Below are 21,609 nucleotides of genomic sequence, written 5' to 3'. Positions count from 1 at the left end.
TTGATGAGCGGGAGGGTTGGTGAGCGGGAGTGTTGGTGAGCGGGAGGGTTGGTGAGTGGGAGGGTTGGTGAGTGGGAGAGCTGTTGAGCGGGAGGGTTGGTGAGCGGGAGGGTTGGTGAGCGGGAGGGTTGGTGAGCGGGAGGATTGGTGAGCGGGAGGGTTGGTGAGCGGGTGGGTTGGTGGGCGGGAGGGTTGCTGAGCGTGAGGGTTGGTGAGCGGGAGGGTTGGAGAGCAGGAGGGTTGGAGAGCGGGAGTGTTAGTGAGCAGGAGAGTTGGAGAGCGGGAAGGTTGGTGAGCGGGAGGGTTGGTGAGCGGGAGTGTTGGTGAGCGGAAAGGTTGGTGAGCGAGAGGGTTGATGAGCGGGAGGGTTGATGAGCAGGAGAGTTGGAGAGCGGGAGGGTTGGAGAGCGGGAGGGTTGGTGAGCTGGAGGGTTGGAGGACGGGAGGGTTGGTGAGCGGGAGGGTTGGTGAGCGGGAGGGTTGCAGAGCGGGAGGGTTGGCGAGCGGGAAACTTGGTGAGCGGGAGGGTTGGTGAGCGGGAGGGTTTGTGAGCGGGAGGTTTGGTGAGCGAGAGGGTTGATGAGCGGGAGGGTTGGTGAGCAGGAGGGTTGGTGAGCGGGAGGGTTGGTGAGCGGGAGGTTTGGTGAGCGGGAGGGTTGGTGAGCGGGTGGGTTGTTGAGCGGGAGGGTTGATGAGCGGGAGGGTTGGTGAGCGGGAGGGTTGGTGAGTGGGAGGGTTGGTGAGCGGGAGGGTTGGTGAGTGGGAGGGTTGATGAGCGGGAGGGTTGGTGAGCGGGAGGGTTGGTGAGCGGGAGGGTTGGTGAGCGGAGGGCGTTGGTGAGCGGGAGGCTTGGTGAGCGGGAGAGTTGGTGAGCCGGATGGTTTGTGAGCGGGAGGGTTGATGAGCGGGAGAGTTGGTGAGCGGGAGGGTTGGTGAGCGGGAGGTTTGGTGAGCAGGAGGGTTGGTGAGCGGGAGGTTTGGTGAGCGGGAGGGCCGAGGAGTGGGAGGGCCGGGGGGCGGGAGGGCTGGGGAGCGGGAGGACGGGGGAGTGGGAGGGCCGGTGTGCTGATAGATGGGCGAGAAGTTGGATGAGGGAGCAGGAGGTTTAGCGAGTAGGAGGGATGGTGGGAGGGAGGGAGAATGGTTTGGGAAGGGGAATGATCAGAGCTTGGGCGGGTCAGCGAGTTAGATGTCAGTGGGCAAATGGGTCATGTAGTGAAGGTGTCGTGGAGTTGGGGAATGAAGAGTGGGAGGTAAGTCGAGTTCACATTTTTTTGAGGATTTAATTTATTTCAGAAGGTATTTTCTTTGTGAATATAAAAATTTAGGAATGTACGGTATTTTGACTTTCAGGGTATAATATTTTAGTGTTCTTTTTTCTGGTGAGAAAGGCTCTAAGGAACCTCGCTACATTGTGTGGTCACATGGGAAAATCGGATCCACTTAATGTTGGTTCATTTAAAGCTGAACTTTTCAGGAATGTTTGGCGAGGAATGACTGAATTTCGAATCGCGGCTTACCTGAGGAATTGGGGTTGCGAAAGGGAGAAGTCAGGAATGGTGGAATGGCTGTCCATTCTCATGCAATAGTGAGCTGTTTCATTTTATCTACTTTAGCACCACTAAACCCAAACAAATGATGCATTCTTGCTGAAATGTTGCAGTTTGTAATTTCATAAGATCTTGAGGCCCAGAAACAGAACCAAAAAAAAAATTCTGATAAGATCTCTTGCCACAAACTGGAGTTTCCTGCATGACTGTTCATCTGAAGAAGTGGTTACAATGTAACGAGATGGAAATCTGAAATGATACATGTGAGGGAAGAAGATTGTGCATTTTGTTCTACTAGAATGATCAGTACTGCATTCATTTCAGTCGACTACTCAACATCAGTAAAGAGCAGTTGGTCGGTGGCAATCCATTGTGTATTCTCAGACTGTAAGTAACATTAAGACTTGAAGTGTTAATTTTCTTTGCATGAGGGACATTTGCAGATACCAAGCGATAGAACGCATTCTGTGCTCTCTGCAATCATTTCTGCAGCCGTTTTTGCAGTTGCATACAATTGCAAAAATCTGAGGCTGTAAAATGCCGCTTTCTAATTATGCATTTTGTATTAATTGTTTTCACGGGGTGTGGGCATTGTTGGCAGGCCAGCATTTGTTGTCCACTCCTAACTGGCCTTGAGAAAGTGGTGCTGAGACCCCTTCTTGAACAGCTGGAGTCCATGTGGTGTAGTTATATCCACAGTACTGTTAGGAAGGAGGTTCTAGGATTTTGACCCAGCGACAGTGAAAGAATGGCAATATAGTTCTCAGTCAGGATGGCGAGTGGCTTGGAGAGGAACTAGGTGGTGTTCCTTTTCATCTGCTGCCCTTGTACTTCGAGGTGCCAGAGCTTGCAGGTTTGGACAGTGCTGCCAAGCGAGGCTTGAAAAATCGCTGCAGTGCAGCTTGTCGATGGTACATGTCATGATTATGCAAACATGCAGCTAATGAACACAAAGAATAGGTCACGACCAATGAGCAATGAGCAGTCAGGACACTCGGGGGTGGTATCTCACTCTAAAAGGAATGAGACACTCACACTCCACCTCTTTCCACAGACCAACAGAGTGAGACAGGGTGTATCCTCAGCATCACACCCCAGCATGTGGCTTAGAGCAAGGCTGGTTCAGTTAGACTGAGTTGCTACATTTAGATTAGCAGAGAGTCGAACTCATTGAGAACTGTGCTAATAGTTCAATAAAACACATTGAACTCACTTCAAAGTCTGGAATATCTTTTACTCAAAACTGCATCAAGTAGCAGCTTGTGTTATTCCAAATTACATAACACTACATGATATCAGGAGTCTGTTCAATCTAGTTAGTTCAACTCAGCAAGATCCGTGACGACCAGCGAATGTATACCGGCACAATGGAAAAGATTCAGGCTCCACACCAGCTCAGGACCTCCGGCAATCTCAGTGCCAACTGGCGGACATTCAAGCAGAAATTTCAGCTTTACGTCGAAGCATCAGACCTCAATGGTGCCTCTGAAGCACGGAAGATAGCTCTTTTCCTCACCACAATGGATGATTGCGCCTTGGAAATATTCAACTCCTTTCACGTCGCCAAAGACCAGGACAAGACAAAGTTTCACACCATCCTGGACAAGTTCGACAGCCACTGTGAGGTGGACACCAACAAAATCTTCGAGCGCTACATATTCAAGCAGCGATTGCAACGTAAAGACGAATCCTTCACCTCATATTTAACTATTTAACTATCCTCAGGCTGCTTGCTCAATCCTGCAACTTTGGTGATATCACTGACTCCATGATCAGAGACCAAATCGTTTTTGGAGTTCACTCTGATCCTCTGAGAGAGCAGTTAGTGAAGATCAAGCATATGACCCTGCCAGTCACGATTGAAACATGCACAGTGTATGAGCATGCTAAAAATGCTATTCCCAGTACAAAACGGTAGAAAATGATAGAGTAGCCTCCCACGAGGCAGAGAGTATGCAGGCCATCTCCCGGATGCAGCGCCTCAACATTGACGAAAGCGGCCATTTTGCACGCTCTTCCCGGGGCCCGACGCAGGCGCGATGCGAACGGGATAACGAAAAGGCCCAAACCCGCACTGTGCAGGTGCAGCGGTCTGAGAACCGCACTGCGCATGTGCAACGACGCACGGAGTGTCAGGACACCGACGTCATGACGTGTTCGAACTGTGGCACTGCCCATTTAAAGAAACACTGCTCTGCAAGAGGTAGACGCTGTTTAAACTGCGGGAAGCCAGGCCACTATGCAGCCCTGTGCAGATCTGCACCACCAGTCAGGAGCTAGTGCTCCCAAATCCGACGACGGCGGATCCAGAGTGTGCAACAACGCCGACAGGATTCTGATCCCGGCAGTGCAACGGATCCAGATGATGAATGCCTGGACAACGCCTACCGTGTGGGCATTATTACACCGAGTGAATATGCCACACCAGACTCATCGCAAGTCCAATCAATCCTAGCTGTGGATTCCGAGGACGAATGGCGAACAGTGATGAAGGTCAACCACTGCCCCATCCAGTTCAAGCTGGACACAGGTGCCTCTGCCAACCTCCTCTCACAGGCACACTTCAGACGCATTAAGAAGCCTCTCACGGTCCTTCCAGCTGCCTGCAAGCTCCTGGATTACAACGGGAACGCCATCATGGCACTGGGATCCTGCCATCTGCACGGTAGCCTTGTGGATAGCACAATTGCTTCACAGCTCCAGGGTCCCAGGTTCGATTCCGGCTTGGGTCACTGTCTGTGCGGAGTCTGCACATCCTCCCCGTGTGGGTTTCCTCCGGGTGCTCCGGTTTCCTCCCATAGTCCAAAGATGTGCAGTTTAGGTGGATTGGCCATGATAAATTGCCCTTAGCGTCCAAAATTGCCCTTAGTGTTGGGTGGGGTTACTGGGTTATGGGGATAGGGTGGCGGTGTTGACCTTGGGTAGGGTGCTCTTTCCAAGAGCCGGTGCAGACTCGATGGGCTGAATGGCCTCCTTCTGCACTGTAAATTCTATGATAATCTATGATCTATGACACATACAAGCACAGTTACGCTTTGAAATTGTTAAGCCGGACAGGGCATCCCTACTAGATGCGCATGCCTGCAAGCAGCTGAACCTCATTCAAAGGGTTTACATCACGACATCCTCCTATGTGGATCTTCAGGTTGGCATCGACGACATCTTCGCCCAGTATCCAGATATGTTCAACAGGATGGGCACGCTGCCGTATCGATACAAGATTCTGCTATGACCTGATGCCAAGCCAGTAGTCCACGCACCACGACGAGTCCCTGCTCCACTGAGACAGCACCTGAAGGCACAGCTCAAGGACCTTCAGCAAAAAGGCATCATATCCAAGGTCACCAAACCGACTGACTGGATCAGCTCGATGGTGTGCGTAAGAAGCCTTCGGGGGACCTGCGCATCTGCATTGTTCCCAAGGGTCTCAAACAAGAAAATCATGCGGGAACACTACCCCATCCCGAAGCGGGAGGAACTCACGAGTGAGATGGCTTCTTCACCAAATTGGATGCATCACAGGGATTTTGGCAAATCCAGCTGGAAGAGTCCAACACGCCTTTTGGCAGATACTGCTACAATCGCATGCCATTTGGCATCATCTCGGCATCGGAGATATTCCATCGCATCATGGAGCTGATGGCGGAAGGCATTGAAGGGATTCGTGTGTACGTGGCCGACATCATCATTTGGTCCACGACCCCTGAAGAACATGTGTCCCGTCTCCAGAAGGTATTCCGCCGTGTATATGCCAACGGCCTAAAGTTAAACAGGTCCAAATGTTGTTTCGGCACATCGACGTTCAAGTTCCTAGGCGACCAGATCTCACAGCATGGTGTGCGCCCGGACACAGACAAAATCAAGGCCATAGATGCGATGAAGGTCCCTGAGGACAAAAAATCTGTGCTGCGCTTCTTGGGTATGGTCAATTTTCTGGGTAAGTTCATTCCAAACATGGCCACACACACCACGGCCCTACGCAACCTGGTGAAAAAGTCAACTGCCTTTGAGTGGAAGGCGGCACACCAGACAGAGTGACTAGAGCTGAAAGCCAAGCTCACCACTGCACCAGTCCTGGCATTCTGAAATTAGATTAAATGAAAATTGCTTATTGTCACGAGTAGGCTTCACTGAAGTTACTGTGAAAAGCCCCTAGTCACCACATTCCGGTGCCTGTTTGGGGAGGCTGGTACGGGAATTGAACCGTGCTGCTGGCCCGCCTTGGTCTGCTTTAAAAGCCAGCGATTTAGCCCAGTGTGCTAAACCAGCCCCTTCTTCGACCCGGACCGGGAGACAAAGATATCCACAGATGTGAGTCAGCATGGCATCGGTGTGGTGTTGCTTCAACGAGGTGACACATAATCCTGGGCAACCAGCAGCCTACGCATCAAGAGCGATGACGTCCACTGAAACCAGATATGCACAGATTGAGAAGGAGTGCTTGGGTCTTCACACCGGCATCCACAAATTTCATGATTATGTCTACGGCCTGCCGACATTCACTGTCGAGACGGATCATAGGCCTCTGGTCCACATCATCCAAAGGACTTGAACGACATGACGCCTCGGTTGCAGAGAATCCTGCTTAAACTTAGGAGGTATGACCTCAACTTGGTGTACACACCTGGCAAGGAGCTCATCATCGCTGATGCATTGTCCCGTTCCGTCACCTCGCCCAGTGAGCCGCTGGAGATCATCCAGCACATCGAATCACAGGTGCAGCTGTGTGCTAGCACTCTCCCGGCGACTGATGAGAAGATAGTTCTCATCCGTGATGAGACAGCCAAGGACCCCCTCTTGCAGCGCATCATCCACAATCTCACCAATGGCTGGCAGAAAGGGAAGTGCCCACAATTTTACAATGTGAAGGATGACCTGACGGTGATTGATGGTATCCTCCTCAAGCTGGACAGGATTGTCATTTCACTCAGTCTCCAGAGCTTGGTGCTGCGCCAGATTCATGGGGGACACCTGGGCATCGAGAAGTGCAGGCGCAGAGCCCGGCAAGCTGTCTACTGGCCCGGCATCAGCCAGGACATCAGGAACATGGTCCTGAACTGTGCTACCTGTCAGCGGTTCCAGCCAGCGCAGAGCAAGGAGACTCTCCAACAGCATGACATAGTGACCTCTCCGTGGTCCAAGGTTGGCTCGACCTCTTTCATGCGAATGGTCGCGACTGCGTATTGATCATCGACTATTTCTCGAATTACCCTGAGGTGCTGAAGCTCCTGGACCTCACCTCTCGGACCGTCATCAAAGCCTGTAAGGAGACGTTCTCAAGGCATGGCATCCCAATCACCGTCATGAGTGACAATGGCCCGTGACTTAGCAGTCGAAAATGGTCCACGTTTGCCAGGTCATACAATTTCCAGCATGTCACCTCCAGTCTGCACTATCCGCAGTCCAATGGAAAAGTCGAGAAAGGGGGGCACTTTGTGAAACAACTCATCTGCAAGGCCGCAGACTCTGCTTACGACATACACCTTGCACTGCTCGCGTACAGGCCGACTCCATTGTCCACTGGCATGTCGCCTGCTCAACTCCTAATGAACAGAGACCTGCGGACGATGCTTCCAGCCATACACCTGCCCAACCTGGATCACCTCCCGGTGCTGCAGAAGATGCAGCAGCTCACAGACCGTCAAAAGCAGGGCTATGATGCCCATGCCACCGATCTGGCCATGCTATCCCCGGCGGTCACTGTCAGGGTGGTGGGTGGTCTGCCCTGGCTGTCATTGTGCGACAGGCCGCGTCCCGCTCTTATGTTGTCTGCATGGCTGATGGCCCCATCGTGCGAAGGAATCGATGGGCACTGCGCAAAGTTGCCTGCCCGCAACCGCTTTCTCCTCCATTTCCATATGTTAAATTGCCACCTCCTGATACCTCGCACCATGAGGCCACCAGTCAGGCTTCCATCCCACCTGTCAAGGTGCCATCGTCCCCTCCGCCACCTCTCCGGCGGTCAACCAGGATCAGACGCAAGCCTCAGAGACTGGACTTGTGAACGTTTGTTTTGTTTGCTCTGTTCTGTTGTCCACCATCAGTCACATTAGACAGACTCATTCACATGTAAAGACATTCACATACGCCAACAAAACATTTTTTAAAAAGGGAAGATGTCATGATATGCAAACATGCAGCTAATGAACACATAGAATAGGACACGACCAATGAGCAGTCAGGACACTCAGGGGTGGTATCTCACTATAAAAGGGGTGAGGCACTCACACCCCGCCTCTTTCCACAGACCAACATCTACAGAGTGAGACAGGGTGTATCCTCAGCATCACACCCCATCACGTGGCTTAGAGCAAGCCTGGTTCAGTCAGACTGAGTTACAAATTTAGATTAGCAGAGAGTTGAACTCATTGAGAACTGTGCTAATAGCTCAATAAAACACATTGAACTCACTTCAAAGTCTGGAGCATCTTTTACTGAAAACTGCATCAAGTGGCAGCTTGTGTTATTCTAAATTACACAACACAACAGTACACATTGCTGGTACTGTAAATTGATGGTGGTGCATGGAGTACAATCCGGTGGACTGCTTTGCCCTGAATGGTGTCGAGCGTCTTGTGTGTAGTTGGAGCTGCACTCATCCAAGTGGAGAATATTCCATCACATAATGACTTGTGCCTTGTAGATTGTGGACAGACTTTGAGGAGCCTTTGGTGTTAGCTTTGGTGATGCAGCTGCTGTTTTAAGTGAAAATTGGCGTTTGTGCCACTCCCAGCCACTGCTATGCTGAATGCTGTTGGGAGCATTAGTCCAAGAATTACATGTGTGCACTACAAGTGTGAAGGCGGGCCCACCCTGCCATTTTGGATTGGATTTGTTTATTGTCCCGTGTACCGTGGTACAGTAAAAAGTATTTTTCTGCGAGCAGCTCAACAGATCATTAGTACATGGGAAGAAAAGAAAATACATAATAGGGCAATACAAGGTATACAATGTAACTACATAAGCACTGGCATCGGATGAAGCATACAGGGGTGTAGTGTTAATCAGGTCAGTCCTTAAGAGGGTAATTTAGGAGTCTGGTGACAGCGGGGAAGAAGTTGTTTCTGAGTCTGTTTGTGTGTGCTCTCAGACTTCTGTATCTCCTGCCCGATGGAAGAAGTTGGAAGAGTGAGAAAGCCGGGTAGGAGGGGTCTTTGATTATACTGCCCGCTTTCCCCAGGCAGCGGAAGGTGTAGATGGAGTCAATGGATGCGAGGCAGGTTTGTGTGATGGACTGGGCTGTGTTCACGACTCTCTGAAGTTTCCTGCGGTCCTGGGCCGAGCAGTTGCCATAAGAGGCTGTGATGCAGCCAGATAACAGCCTCCCGTAACAGCCTCCCCGAACAGGCGCCGGAATGTGGCGACTAGGGGCTTTTCACAGTTACTTCATTTGAAGCCTACTTGTGACAATAAGCGATTTTCATTTCATTTCAGATAGGATGCTTTCTATGGTGCATCTGTAAAAGTTGGTAAGAGTTAATGTGGACATGCCGAATTTCCTTAGTTTCCTGAGGAAGTATAGGCGCTGTTTTGCTTTCTTGGTGGTAGCGTCGACATGGGTGGACCAGGACAGACTTTTGGAGATGTGCACCCCTAGGAATTTGAAACCACTAACCATCTCCACCTCGGCCCCATTGATGCTGGCAGGAGTGTGAAAAGTACTTTGTTTCCTGAAGTGGACTTTATTGCTCCAGTTATTTCCCTATTTTAACCACACACAGATGAACAGCACGGGCAGCACGGCAGCACGGTAGCATAGTGATTAGCGCAATTGCTTCACAGCTCCAGGGTCCCAGGTTCGATTCCTGGCTGGGTCACTGTCTGTGCGGAGTCTGCCTGTTCTCCCCATGGGTGCGTGGGTTTCCTCCGGGTGCTCCGGTTTCCTCCCACAGTCCAAAGATGTGCAGGTTAGGTGGATTGGCCATGCTAAATTGCCCTTAGTGTCCAAAATTGCCCTTAGTGTCCAAAATTGCCCTTTGTGTTGGTTGAGTGGGGTTTACTGGGTTATGGGGATAGGGTGGTGTGGGCTTGGGTAGAGTGCTCTTTCCAAGAGCTGGTGCAGACTCGATGGGCCGAATGGCCTCCTTCTGCACTGTAAATTCTATGACATCTATGACAACATGCATTCATCAACATGAGGGATCTTGCACAAGTGTTATTTAAAGGCATTACTATCCAACTAGCAAGTTAATTGCTTTTTACCATCCATTTGCTCTTGCTGAGTTTGTTTGGAGGAATTCAGAATAGCTGGTAATGTCTGTAGGAAATGATGTAGGGCATTGCAAAGGCTTTGTATGCTTCTGAAAATCTCTGAGAACACCGCTCGCTCCCAGTCATGGGGGCTATAATTGCAGGTTCCCCATGGGCTGCCACATCCAAGAGAGATGGTGCAGAAGCAGCAGAGGTGACAAGCTGCTGAGAGAGAGAAGAGGAGGACAGCCCTCAGCAGCAGGCCTACGGTCTTCAGGGAGCACTTCACTGACCTTCACCTATGCCAGGAGCAGTGTGTTCGCTAGATGAGCTTCATCAAGGAGTTGTCACAGAACTCTGTGATGTTTTGGATCAGGCCAGCAGCCTCAGAGCAGAATGTTGTAAAGGTGATCATGATCTTGGATTATTTTCACCAGAGGATCTGTTCAGGTTGGAACAGAGATCACGGAAAGCTTCTTGCAGTTCGCTGTCCATCCCTGCATCCAGGAGGCTATGGTGTCTCCATACACTAGGAGAGGGAATTTTATTGACTTCTCCCTGAGCAAAGGGAAGCAGGAGGAATGGGAATGTGCCTTTGCTAGGATAACAGGCTTCCACCAGTACAGGGTGTCAGTCACTGCACGCCAGTGTTTTTGCAGATACCACATTGCAATAATATAATGTACTGAAACATCAACGGGGCTCCCTTTGCCCACTGTGAGGTCCACCACGTCAGGGCCATGCTGGTTGAGACCATCTGAGGGCCAGCCCCCCCCCCAACAATGCATAAGGCTCCTCTAGCAGACCCTCCCCCGCACCATACCCACAGGGACCCCTGTAATAGGGGACCACCCCTACAGGGACCCCTGTAAATGGGGGACCCCCCAGAGACTCCTGTAATATGGGGACCCCCAGGGACCCCTGTAATAGTGAGAACACCCTCAGGAACCTCTGCAAAAACAGCTACCCTCATTTCTCAACATTGGGGGCGTCAAGCGGCCAACTGAGCCTCTCAAAGGTTGAAGTGCTTCATTCAGGTGGAGTTGACAGGGGCAACTGTGGGGAAGAGGCTATTGTGTGACGGGGAGAAAGCGAGGCTAATTGGGAATGTGCTTGCATTATGGGAAGTGCATGAGTGGATGTCGCAGATCCTGAGAGGGCTGTCGGCAGGGCAGCCATTGTCAGGACTCCTCATCGCTCATTTTGATGTTCTCTTCCTTTACTTTTTGATTCTGGAGAATCGCGGAGCCAGTCGAGCTGCTGATTCTTTTAATTGCCATCTGCCAGCAGCAGTGACATTGAGGTGTTGCTGCCTATGCCCAGGACCAGTGCCCTGCAAAGGAGGGGGAGGTAGCACCAGTTGACATTCTAGAAACAGGCCCACAGATGGAGGAGACACTATAGTGATGGAGGTATGAATCCTGAGACCGTGCTGCCCATGTCTCATTCTTCTCAATTCCAAGTATAAGCCCCACCTGCTCAAACTTTACCTCATAAGACGATCTCTATATCCCAAGAATCACCCTTGTGAGCCTTCTCTGAATGGCCTCCAATTCCTCTTTCCAGAAGGACACCAAAAGTATTCACAATACTCGGTTAAAAGCAAATTATTGCGGATGCTGGAATCGGAAACAAAAATAGAGAATGCTGGAAAATGCAGGCCTGACAGCATCTGTGGAGAAATGAAAATGAAAATCACTTATTGTCACAAGTAGGCTTCAAATGAAGTAACTGTGAAAAGCCCCTAGTCGCCACATTCCGACACCTGTTCGGGGAGGCTGGTACGGGAATCAAACTGTGCTGCTGGCCTGCCTTGGTCTGCTTTCAAAGCTAGCGATTTAGCCCAGTGTGCTAAACCAGAGAGAAGAGAGCTAACATTTCGAGTCTGGATGACTCTTTGTCAAAGCAATATTCGGAGTGTGGTCTCACCAGCACCCTGTACAGTTGCAGCAAGACTTCCCAACCTTAATACTCCATACTCTTTGTTCTCTGGCAGACCTGTCGATGTATCAGGCTTGCTTCAGGGTGGTTGCAATGAAGGATCTCTAAATCAACATCACCCGATGAAGGAGCTGTGCTCCGAAAGCTAGTGATTCCAAATAAACCTGCTGGTGTCAGACTTCTTACTGTCTCCAACATCAATTAACACATTCATCGACATCAAAAGAACAAGTTATTTGGTCATTATCATATTGTTGTGTGCAAGTTGGCAGCCATGTTTCCCACAAACAATAATGACTAAACCTTAAAAAATTATGTAATTGGCTGTAAAAGGCTTTGAGACATCTAGTGGTCATGGAGAGTGCGATATCAATGCAAGTCTTACTTTTTTAACTTTTTAAATTGAATCCTGGCATGAGAGATTCATCCTAGGAGGAAAGATTGAATAGAATGAGTCTATAATCTCTGGAGTTCGGAGGATTGAGATGCGATTTCATTGGGTGGGATTTACCAACCCCTCCCCCACCGCAGGAGCGGACGCGGTCAGCCATTGGCTGGTGACGGGATCTTCTGCTCCCACTACTGTCAAAGCGGTTTGCTGTTGTTCGCGCCCTCCGCTGATGATACCTGAAGATGCCCACCAGCGGCAGGCCTGGAGGCCAGTTCGCCAGGATCAATTTGCAATTCCACCACCATACATTGCTACAGATGTGGTTGCAGGCTGCCCTGAGGAGAGGCGCCCCATTCACAATGATGGCCTGGCAATTCTAGGCAATTCTATGTTTTTTGAAGTTTATTGAAGAGAATTATGAGAAGGTGCTTCCATCTTGAGGTGCCTTCTCTCCCTTAATTGCATTGGCAGGTTTCCTGTCGGCACTGGAGGGGCTCCAACTGACCTTCCAGCTAATGGAGTCAGCCCGTTGTCCTTAATTGGGTGGGGAGGGAATCCTCTAGCCAGTAACTGGACATTTCTTTCAAAATAGAGTCGAGTGACTATTTCCAATACAGTATGGGGTCAGGTTCCGGAGGTGGTTGCATAGTGGTCACTGGACTAGTAATCCGCAAACACAGGATAATGGTCTGGGGACCCGGGTTCGAATCCCACCATGGCAGATGGTGAAATTTGAATTCAATAAAAATCTGGAATTAAAAGTCTAATGATGACCATGAAACCATTGTCGATTGGCCCATCAGGTTCACTAATGTCGTTTAGGGAAGGAAATCTGCTGACCTTACCTGGTCTGGCCTACATGTGACTCCAGATCCACAGCGATGTGGTTGACTCTTAAATGCCCTTAGGGATGGGCAATAAATGTTGTCCCAGCCAGTGACGCCTACAGACTGTCGTGTTGGGTGCTCTGCTACACAGACGAACCAACACGGTTGCGGATGGTACAACTCAGTTTTATTACTAACAATATTTACAATGGTAAACTGGTTACTGTGGTTAGTTCATTACCCTTTGAATCTGTGGACCTATCCCTAACACTATCTTGGAGTGGCACTCAGCACATGGTGGATGTCTGAGTGGCTTGCTGTGAGCTCTGTGCCCTGAGCTGTCTCCTGCTGGAATGAACGGGAAGTGTCATGTTCCCCGTTTTATAGTGTGTATGCTCTTGCCTGTGATTGGCTGTGGTGTTGTGTGTGTATTGATTGGTCCGTTGATCTGTCCATCAGTATGTATGTATGTTTGCACCATGATGTTTACCTGAATATCATGACACAGACCATGAACAAATATAAAAAATATCGATCCTGACATTGGGCCCCCGACACCAGAACAAACATTCAGCCCATTAAACCCCAGTCCATGCTTTTAATGGATCCTGAGGCCTTCACGTATTGAAAACATTAAGGAGCACAAAAGATGTTTCCCAAGATAAAGGTGCATCAATTTTTGACTTTTAAACTTCTGTTCAGAACTTTTAATTTGAATGTTAGAAGGTCGATGAGAAACATGGAGGCTGTGAAACAATTTCAGAAAGCATTTTGAGTGATGTCCTTTTGAATTATGTCAATGACACGAGAAATGCGTACAGCAGTTACTGATAAAGAGTTTTCAATGGTGTCTGCACCCCTTGTTTTTGTGGGCGTCACTAACTGGGCCAGCAATTATTTATTGCCCATCGATGAGGTATTTTATTCCAAGCATAAACAACATCAAAAAATACACAATCCATCAAAGCACAGTCTCCAGTTTTTCCCCTTTTAAACCCTCCTCACCCCCCCCACACACAACCTCGCCACACGATGTAAAGCTCCTAAAATAATGTGATGAACGGCCCCCACCGCACCTTGAAACCCTCTTCTGATCCCATCAATTTGAATTTAATCTTCTCCAAAATTTCTTTTTATTTTTTATTACCTTTTTATAAATTTTAAATTTCATTTTTCCAATTAAGGGGTAATTTAGCCTGGCCAATCCACCTACCCTGCACATCTTTTGAATTGTGGGGGCAAAACCCACACAAATATGGGGAGAATGTGCAAACTCCACACGGATAGCGACTCAGAGCCGGGATCGAACCTGGGACCTCGGCGCCGTGAGGCTGCAGTGCTACTCACTGCGCCACCGTGCTGCCTGCTTAATCTCCAGCCGGAGAAAGTTGTACAAGTCCCCCAGCCAGGTCACCACCCCCGGCAGTATAACCGACCTCCAAGTCAACAGGATCCTTCGCAGGGCAATCAGAGAGGCGAAGGCCACTACGTTGGCCCCCTTCCGCTCCAGCAGCTCCAGCTCCTCCAAAACCCCTTAGATTGCCACCATAGGGTCCGGCCAGACACCAGTCTCCACTATCCTGGATAACGTCCCAAACACCACCTCCCAAAAGTTCTACCGGTTCTCGTAACCCCATAACATGTGAGCATGATTCGCCGGCCTCAACCCACACTTCTCACACCCATCAGTCTCCCTCTGGAAGAACTCACTCATCCTTGCCTGCGCCATGTCCATCCTTGCCTGCGCCTTGTCCATCCTGTGCACCATCCTGAACTGAATCAAGCTCACCTTTGCACAGGAGGAAGTCGAGTTCCCCTGAGGGCATTTAAGAGTCAATGACATTGCTGTGGGACTAGAGTCACATGGAGGCCAGACCAGGTAAGGACGGCAGATTTCCTTCCCTAAGGCATCAGTGAATCAGATGGGTTTTTACAACAATCAACATGGTTTCATGGTCATCATTAGACTTTTAATTCCAGAATTTAATTCAAATTACACCATCTGCCATGGTGGGATTCGAACCCGGGTTCCCAGAGCATTGCCCTGGGCCTCTGGATTACTAGTTCAGTGGCAATACCACTGTGCCACTGTTCTGAATCAAGGATCTGATAAAGACGTTTTGTTGTTCCCTTAATTTTCTCTCTGAAGATAGCTGAATTCCTGTTCATAATGCTTGCACATGAGGTAAACCTCTTGCAGCAAATTTTTGTTTGTGGCACCAAGCTATTTTCTTCGTTCTGAGAAATCTTGTCAGACAATTGTCAGAGGTATGGCTTTCTCAAGAAAGTTTTGCTTCTGCTATGGTTTTGGAAGAGAGGACTTCTGCGTGGATGTTCTTTGGAATTAAAAAAATATATATATATTTTATTAAAATTTTTCAAACAAAAATTTTTCTGTTTTTACAACTCAACAAGGGATTATACATTAACTGGTAAATAAAATTATTTAAATAATATAGTGAACTAACAACAACAACTAAAAAAAAGAAAAAACAAAGAGCAAAAACACAAAATAGTGCTCCCCCCCTCCCCGCCCCCCCCCCCCTCCCCCCTGGGTTGCTGCTATCCGGGAGTATACCTTATGGACGTGGGAGAAGAAAGAGAACTCTTTAGCCATCGGCCTGGCGAATCTCCACGGATCCACTCCCCCCATTTGTTCTATAAATCCCCTAAGCACCTTGGCCGCTGCCGGCCTTCTCCCGGTCCTGGTTCTGGACCGGTCCAGCCCTGGATCCAGCACTGTGTTAAAATCCCCCCCCATTACCAAGCTTCCCACCTCCAGATCCGGGATACGTCCCAGCATTCGCTTCATGAATCCCGCATCATCCCAGTTCGGGGCATATACATTCACCAGCACAACCGCCTCTCCCTGCAGTCTACCACTCGCTATCACATATCTGCCCCCACTGTCCACCACTATATTCTTAGCCTCGAATGATACACGTTTCCCCACCAATATTGCCACCCCTCTGTTTTTCGCGTCCAACCCTGAGTGGAATACCTGTCCCACCCATCCTTTTCTTAATCTAACCTGATCCGCCACCTTCAGGTGCGCCTCCTGGAGCATGACTACGTCCGCCTTCAGTCTCTTTAAGTGCGCAAACACCCGTGCCCTCTTAATCGGCCCATTTAAGCCTCTCACATTCCACGTGATCAGCCGGATTGGGGGGCCATTCACCCCCCCCCCCTCTCGTCATCCCCTTTTTTAGGCCATCTCCCCATCCAGGTCCCGCGCACCCGTCCGTCCCCCAGGCAGCGCCTTCCCGCCCCGGTCACCTCATCTCTTACCAGCTCCCCCTTGCCCTCAGCAGCAGCAACCCAGTTAATCACCCCCCCCCCCCACCCCCGCTAGATCCCCCTCTAGCTTGGTTACTCCCCCCATATTGCTTCCGGAAGTCAGCTGACTCTGGCTGACCCCGGCTTCCCCCGTTCACTCTTTGACCTCCTTGCGTGTGGGGCTCCCTTCCTTCCTGCGCACGTTTTCCCGCTATAATTTCCATAGCCCGGGAAAACACCCGCACTTTCCTCTCGGCCCCGCCCCCTATGGCGCAGTTCCCTCATTCCCCTTCCCTGTCCCTTTTTCCACCGGTGCCCACATTTCTTCGTGCCCCCCCCCCATCGGGGGGAGAGAAATTCCCCATCCAACATTGCTGTACAATAGCCCTGCCCTTTCCCCACTTTACATTCCTGTATCACCACCTCGCTGCTTCTCTCCAAACATCAAACTCTCAAATCTAGTCCAGTTTCTCTTCTTGGATGAATGTCCATGCCTCATCCGTCGTCTCGAAGTAGTGGTGCTTGCCATGATGCGTGACCCACAATTGCGCCGGCTGCAGCATCCCAAATTTTATTTTCTTCCTATAGACCATCGCCTTGGCCCGGTTAAAGCTCGCCCTCCTTCTCGCCACCTCCGCACTCCAGTCCTGATACACCCGTATCACCGCATTCTCCCATTTGCTACTCAGTGCCTTCTTGGCCCAGCTCAGGACCATCTCTCTGTCCATATAGCGATGGAACTTCACCACTATTGCTCTTGGTGTTTCACCTGCCTTTGGTCTCACGAGGACCCGGTACGCTCCCTCCACTTCCAGGGGGCCAGTTGGGGCCTCAGCTCCCATTAGTGTGTGGAGCATCGTGCTCACATAAGCCCCAACATCAGCTCCCTCTGCTCCTTCGGGGAGACCTAGAATCCGTAGGTTTTTCCTCCTCGAGCTGTTCTCCAGGGCTTCCAGCCTTTCTATGCACCTCTTGTGTAGTGCCTCGTGTGTCTCCGTTTTTACCACCAGGCCCTGTATCTCATCATCATTCTCAGCTGCCTTTGCCTTCACTCCACGGAGCTCCATCGCCTGGACCTTTTGTGTTTCCTTCAGTCCCTCGATTGCCAGTAGCATCGGCGGCAGCACCTCTTGCTTAAGCGCCTCCACACATCGTCGGAGAAACTCCTGCTGGTCCGGGCCCCATACCATCTGGGCTCCATCCGCCGCCATCTTGCTTCTCCCTTCTCTTCTCTGCCGCTGCTCCAAAGGATCCTTCGCAATCTGGCCACTACCGCCGCTCCTTTCCATACACACCCGGGGGGGTCTCCTTCCTTCGTCACCCCACACTGGGTTAGGTCGAAAAAAAATTCAGTTGGGGCTCCCGATAAGAGCCCAAAAGTCCGTTAGAACGGGAGCTGCCGAAACGTGCGGCTTAGCAGTGCATCGCCGCAACCGGAAGTCTGTTCTTTGGAATTTTGACATACAGTGTGAATAAAACTCCTCTGAGCCTGGATTGTCACTAATTAAACAATAATTTTGGGGGTAATTCAATCATTAAATAATTGGCCATTTGTTGCAGGAATGGGGTGTACACCAGCAGTAGGTTATATGTTGCACTCTTCATAACATGCTGGAATCATGAGATGATAAAAGTATGGTGAGGGCAACGAGACATCTTAGTGGCACCAACCGCGTATCTACTTAACCATTCAGATTTAAGAACGGAGAAAGAAACAGGAAAGATGGAGAAAGAGGGTGAATTGGAGTCAAATCAGGTATGAAAAGGGGAAATAAAGAGGGAAGGAAAGATTAGATTAAGAGAGAGAGAAAAAGAGTCAGAAACGAAAAGTAAAGAAAATGATATTTTAAAAATCTCTAACAAGAATTTACTATCTGCAGGCACGAGAATGAACTGTTTAAATTGCATTAACCATGATTAAGTCTTTGAAAGAGTACTTATGCTCTCAATCACCAGCCCAACTTTCTGTGGTGTATTTAATTGATAATTAAGGTGAAATTATACAAAGGATAAGGATGAGATGTCATTTGTGTGCAGTAAATAGCGGAGTGGTGCAAATCAACTAGCAAACTCTGGGCTTGCAACTCACAGCTTGGGCACGATTCTCTGGCCTCATTTTGCTCGAGCAAGAATGCAACAAGGCCGGTGAATAAAGGGAGAGGCCAAAAACGTGAACCGCGCTAGTTGTCAAATCGTTTGCGATGCATCCGGCCCGCTCTCATAGGCAAAATCGGGATCCCGCCGTAGTGTGGTGAGAAACCAATTGTCACCACTTAAACCTATTTCCATACAATTAATAGGAGCCACCCCATATCCAATGGCCTCCCGCGATCCAGCGCCCTCCCCAGCAAGTGGTTACGCTGGTGTCGATTGGTACTCCTTTTGCAAAATGTGACCCTGGCAGATGGGCTGCTGCAGGCAGCTGAGGAGATGAGCAGTCATCTTCGCTCACAGGCAGAAAGCCCAGGGGCACTGAGCATGCTGCCCCTGTGCTCGGGGATGGGGAGGGGGGCACTAATGGGGGCAGGGGGTCGACCGTGTGCGGGTCCTCCATGCTAATCCCTGGACCAGGTGTTCCCATTCCCGGGGCAACCCTAGTCTCTGCCTGTTTGCCCAACAATCACCCATAACTCCTACTGACCACGGAGGCATCTGGCGCTTGAAGTCTATTGCTCATGGGAATTGACAATCGTGACCTCCAAAGGTCACAATTACAAAGATACAGGGAACAGTGCAGCACAGGAACAGGCCCTTCGGCTCTCCAAGCCTGCGCCAATCATGACGCCTGTCCAAATTAAAACCTTCTGCACTTCCGATGTCCATATCCCTCTATTCCCATCACATTCATGTATTTGTCAAGATGTCTCGTATCTGTTTCCACGACCTCCCTCAGCAGCGCATTCCAGGCACTCACCACCCTCTGTATAAAAAACTTACCTTGCACATATCCTATAAATTTTGCCCTTTGCACCATGAACCTATTTCTTCTCGTAATTGACTTTTCCACACTGGGAAAAGCATCTGGTTATCCACTCTGTCCATGCCACTCATCATTTTGTAAACCTCTATCAGGTCGCCCCTCAACCTCCGCCGTTCCAATGGAAACAATCCAAGTTCATCCAACCTCTCCTCATAGCTAATATCCTCCATACTTGGCAGCATCCTGGTAAACCACTTCTGTACCCTCGCCAAAGTATCCACATCCTTCTGGTAGTGTGGCGACCAGAATTGAATACCATATTCTAATTGTATTCCAATAAAGGTTCTGTACAGCTGCGGTATAACTTGTTAATGCATATACTCAATTCCCCGACCGATGAAGGCAAGCATGCTATTTGCCTTCTTGACTACCTTATCCATCTGCGTTGCTACTTCTAGTGATCTGAGGTCCTGTACACCCAGATCTCTCTGCCTGTCAATACTCCTAAGGGTTCTGCCATTTACTGTAAAATTCCCACCTGTGTTAGACCTTCCAAAATGCATAACCCCCATTTGTCTGGATTAAACTCCATCTGCCATCTCTCCGCCCAAGTCTCCAACTGATCTATATCTTGTGACAGTCCTCATCACTATCTGTAATTCCACCAACCTTTGTGTCTCTGCAAACTTACGAATCAGACCAGCTACATTTTCCTCCAAATCATTTATATATACTACAAACAACAAAGGTCCCAGCACTGATCCCTGCAAAATATCACTAGTCATAGCTTTCCATTCAGAAAAGGACCACTGCTACCCTCGGTCTTCTGTGACCGAGCCAGTTCTGTATCTATCTTGGCAGCTCACCTCTGATCCCATGTGACTTCACTTTTTGTACCAGCCTTCCATGAGGGACCTTGACAAAGGCTTTACTGAAGTCCATGTAGGAAACTCCACTGCTCTTAATTCATAAATCGCCTTCGTCACTTCCTCAAAAACACGATCAAGTTAATGAGACACAACCTCGCCTTCACAAAACCATGCTAATAAATCCATTTGTTTACAAATGTGAGTAACTCCTGCCCCTAAGAATCCTTTCCAATAATTTTCCTACCACTGACGCAAGGCTCACTGGATTATCCCTGCTACCCTTCTTAAACAAAAGAACAACATTGTCTATTCTCCAGTCCACTGCGGTCTCACCTGTAGCCAATGAGGATAAAAACACTTCTGTCAAAGCCCCAGGCTGGGATTCTTCGAAATCCCGGCCAAGTGTTGACCCCAGCGTCAAAACCGGGGCGAGCAATGCCGGTGTCAACGGGTCTCCAGGCCCAGTCATTCTCCCCTTCCTCGGGGGCTAGAACGGCGCCGGAGAGCTGTGCGGTGCTCCGGTGCTGAAAGCTGGCGCGGGTCCGCGCGCATGCGTGCCACAGCCGCCGCGGGGCCACGCATGCTCGTTATGGCCGGCGCAGGTCCACGCATGCGCGCCATGGCTGTCTCCGGGTCGGCCCCCAGACAACAGGGCGGAGCCCTACAGGGGTCCGGCGGGCACTTGGCCCGTTGAGAGCGGAGAATCGACGCGGGGGCCGCTTTCAACGGCCCCTGACCTGCGCCACGACGACTGCGCCGGCGCGATTGCCACCAATTCTCTGGTCGCCGGAGAATCGGCGGCCCGGTGTCAGAGCGGCAGGATTCACGCCTCCCCCTGCGATTCTCCGACCCGGGCTCGGAGAATCCCGCCCCCAGTAATTTCCTCCCTTGTCTCTCTCAGTATTCTGGGGTAGATCCCATTAGGCCCTGGGGATTTATCTACCTTAATGCTTTCTAAGATGCCCAACACCTCCATTTTGATATCGACATGACCCAGACTATCTCCCCACCCTTCCCTAGACTCATCATCCACCAAGTCCTTCTCTTTGGTGAATACTGATGCAAAGTACTCATTTATTACCTTGCCCATTTCCTCTGGCTCCATGAACAGATTCCCTCCTCTATCATTGACTGGGCCAACCCTTTCCCTGGCTACCCTCTTGCTCCTTATATACCAATAAAATTGTCTTTAATTCTGCTTGCCAAGGTCTGTTCATGACCCCTTTTAACCCTCCTGATTCCTTGCTTAAGTTCCTTCCTATTTTCTTTATATTCTTCAAGGCCTTAGTCTGCTCTCAGCCTTCTAGACCTTACGAATGCTTCCTTTTTCTTTTTGATTAGGCTGACAATATCCCTGGTTGTCCAAGGTTCTCGAAACTTGCCATTCTTATCCTTCATCTTCACAGGAACATGTCGGTCCTGAATTCTAATGAAATGATGATTGAAACACTCCCACATGTCAGATGTCGATTTACCCTCAAACAGCTGCCCCCAATCTAAATTCTTCAGTTCCTGCCTAATATTGCTGTAGTTAGCCTTCCCCCAGTTCAGCACCTTCACCCGAGGACTACACTTATCTTTATCCACAAGTACCTTAAAATTTACAGAACTGTCAATATGCTTCTCATTAGTGTTTGAAGTGCCC

The 21,609-nt window shown here is 49.8% G+C and overlaps 1 protein-coding gene and 1 long non-coding RNA gene across 2 annotated transcripts in view; one reads left to right on the top strand and one right to left on the bottom strand.

Annotated features, from left to right (window-relative positions):
- Nucleotides 1–21,609, top strand: part of rab27b (RAB27B, member RAS oncogene family) — a 315,029-nt gene that overhangs the window by 184,961 nt on the left and 108,459 nt on the right. The gene's annotated exons all lie outside the window — the stretch shown is intronic.
- Nucleotides 1–21,609, bottom strand: part of LOC140409171 (uncharacterized) — a 95,939-nt gene that overhangs the window by 54,270 nt on the left and 20,060 nt on the right. Inside the window, exon 2 of the long non-coding RNA XR_011940298.1 lies at nt 11,231–11,412. This is a non-coding gene — a long non-coding RNA (uncharacterized lncRNA). The remainder of the gene's footprint in view (nt 1–11,230; nt 11,413–21,609) is intronic.

Source organism: Scyliorhinus torazame, chromosome 3 (genome assembly GCF_047496885.1).
Source record: "Scyliorhinus torazame isolate Kashiwa2021f chromosome 3, sScyTor2.1, whole genome shotgun sequence".
Taxonomy (NCBI): domain Eukaryota; kingdom Metazoa; phylum Chordata; class Chondrichthyes; order Carcharhiniformes; family Scyliorhinidae; genus Scyliorhinus; species Scyliorhinus torazame.
The sequence above is the reverse complement of the archived record's forward strand: the minus strand, read 5'-3'. Positions and strand labels throughout refer to the sequence as shown.